This window comes from Anabrus simplex, chromosome 4 (assembly GCF_040414725.1).
Source record: "Anabrus simplex isolate iqAnaSimp1 chromosome 4, ASM4041472v1, whole genome shotgun sequence".
NCBI classification, from domain to species: Eukaryota; Metazoa; Arthropoda; class Insecta; order Orthoptera; family Tettigoniidae; genus Anabrus; species Anabrus simplex.
The window spans coordinates 456,416,195-456,419,221 of record NC_090268.1 but is presented as its reverse complement, the minus strand read 5'-3'; the positions used below and the strand labels follow the sequence as shown (position 1 = coordinate 456,419,221).

Here is a 3,027-nt window from a genome sequence, read left to right as displayed (position 1 = left end):
TTTGTGTTCTTCTTCTTCTTCTTCTTCTTCTTATTATTATTATTATTATTATTATGTAAGAACATTTTTTTGTACATAAGCAACGATCAGCTGCTTTACCGACACCTTGTAATCTAAGAAAGAAAGAAAGAAAGAAAGAAAGAAAGTAAGTATAGGGGTACCTAACCACTCCTGAAAACTAATTTCATTGAAGGTTGTACTAGGCCAAACTGTAGCGACCTCTTACTAAATGGTACCATACTACAGAGCAGGTGAAAAATAGTTAATGAAACCGTATAATGAAAGGTACAGACTTAAGAGCAAGTGGCGTACTGGCTTATTATCCCTCCCTTCCAGGACCCTTCTTGCAACCACTAACCACCACCTACACCCCTGCCCAAGCAGTATTCGAGCATCGGGCTGGGTGATGTGGTCGCCTTAGAAGTTTGTGCTAGACAATACCCCAAAGAAAGCAGGTGGTTTAAGACAGGCAATGAAGTTTTAAGTTTTACTCCTCTTCCCTCAAATATGAAGAGAAGTACACCATAATGAGGGGTACTAAGCCATTTAAATTCATGACAGAGACCTAACGATTCTTAGCCCTGGTGATCTAGGGTGACACTTGATATAACCAGGCCAGACCCAGTACCTGAATATTTTTAGGTTATCCAAGCCAAACCTGGGTTATATATTGCCCGAAATATGTAGCATCTACCCTGTAATTAGAAGATGCAGCTGTGACTTCACGACTGGTGATGATATAACCGTGCACAATTTAGCATGTTAGGTATTAGTAGATCCACGATCAGCCCTAGCCGTGTCTGATGCAGAAATCCTAACCTGACTTGGGAAGAACGGTAACTTCTTTCTTTCTTTCTTTCTTTCTTGAACGCTAGCCTGTAGTGGTAAGGCAAGAGTTCGAAATTGTCTACTGCCTTAAGTAATAGTCGTATTAGTAGCAGTAATGGTGGTGGTGGTGGTGGTGGTGGTGGTGGTACTAGTAAGGTTATGTTAACTATTATTTTATGCCTTTCGTAGATGCCGAGGTGCCGGAAGTTTGTCCCGCAGGAGTTCTTTTTATGCGCCCATATCTACAGACCATCGAAATATCACGGGAGTGAGCCGGTGTCGAACCTGTCAAGTAGGGCTCAGAATGGTCTAATTATAATTCTAGGACGGTAACAGTAACTATACGGAGTTCTGATTCGTTCTACTCAATTTATCACTTGCCAAAAGATCGGTCAGCTGACGTACAAACAACAAAAACGAGTGCTTTCCTCCCTTCACCTAACCTAAAACGTCACGACTCTTTGAACTAACCCTTGTCGTCAAAAGGTTACCTTCTCAGTCTTATTTGAAGGGCGTCTCGTCTTTGATAGAAATGAAAGAGTTTTACAAGTTCCCAGGCTTCAAAACTACGTTACATCGGAACACACGCACTTCGAAGATAACGGGCTGTGTGTAGGCCACTGTACTGCACTGGTGCCCTACCGTTCGTAAGGAAGCCTGGGAGAGACACGAGCGTACTACAAACTTGTAACTTATTGCCGAACCGTGTCGTAATTTGAATAGCTACTTACCTGAAAGAACATAAAAGGAAATTGTTCGACTCTTTGAGGGGCTGCTAAATGCCGCGGTCGGTTGCTAGGACATGGCTTTCATTGTAATCACGACAGTGTCGATGACGTTGCGTGGAAACCACCTTCCTCGCGATTTTCAAGGTGGGCGGGGAGTTTAGAAGCCTCGTTCAGCCCTTTAATAATCTTAATATTGGGAGAAATAGGACGTAGAATGATGATATATGCCATAAGAGGCCGGCAGGATAAGCTACACTAACCTAAAAGAATAAGAACAGCAAGTTTAGACGTAGGGACGTACGATAGGAGGGACGAAAGTTAAAATCCTGGCACGAGTAATTGGAAGCGGTGCTAGGCTCAGCAAGGGTCCCCTAGGTCGACACACACACACACACACACACACACACACACACACACACACACACACACACACACACACACACACACACACACACACACACACACACACACAGAGAGAGAGAGAGAGAGAGAGAGAGAGACGACGAATAATAATAATAATAATAATAATAATAATAATAATAATATTAAAAAATAAAGATGCCGCCGCCGCCAGGTTAGGCCGGTCACCTTAGAGGAAATGCAATACTACGCTAAGCTTCGTTCCTGTATAGCCACGGGGTCGAAGAGCAGCAAAAGGTCTAGCTAAGTTTCAGACGTAACAAAAAAACGTGATTTAAGCAATTTCTGCTGGCTTGAGGCAAAAGTTGAAAGTAAGTTGTCGTACTGGGACTGGGAAACTTGGTAAAAAGGGAATTGAGCCAACGGCACGTGCTGTTCCCAAGCGGTCACCCATCCAAGTACTGACCACGCCCAATGTTGCTTAACTGCGGTGATCGGACGAGAACCGGTGTATTCAACATGGTATGGCCGTTGGCGAGAGAACGGAGCTTGAAACGTCCATACGAACCGCAAATCGAGTTTCCTGGAGGTCTTTGTGGCGCGGGGGCGTTGGCAATGGTGCAGGGGTGTGCTCGGAGATCGCCGTCGCGGAGCGGGCGCGGGTGGTTGTCGCGCTCCGCGGCGAAACGTAACCTAAGTCGACTTAACCCCACTTCTCGTAACCTAACCCAAAAAAAAACGCGCGCGCTGGGGCGCGCGCACACACCCACACGGGAAGTGTCCAGGGTTGTTGTAATAATAATAATAATAATAATAATAATAATAATAATTACTGAAGGTAGTTGTGAAGGGGCCGGCGCTGTAGCCGGAGGGCCCGGGTTCAATTCCCGGCCAGGCAAAGGAATTTTACCTCGACCTAAGGGCTGCTTTGAGGTACACTCAGCCTGCTTGCTTAGGGGCTGTAGTGCCATGGGGGTTGGTCTGGTTTTCATTGTAAAGGACAAAGCAGGAGGATTTTTAGCAATAAGGTAATGCAGTAGTAGTAGTAGTAGTAGTAGTAGTTCTTCCCTCGTTAGCTTATGATTTGAATGTTTTGCACTGTCTTTCGATG

General features: G+C 45.0%; 1 non-coding gene across 1 annotated transcript; it reads right to left on the bottom strand.

Moving 5' to 3' along the window:
- Positions 1-2,333: 2,333 nt before the first annotated feature.
- Positions 2,334-2,452, bottom strand: LOC137500688 (5S ribosomal RNA). Its single transcript, XR_011018197.1, has one exon. It is a non-coding gene; the product is annotated as a 5S ribosomal RNA (ribosomal RNA).
- Positions 2,453-3,027: the final 575 nt, after the last annotated feature.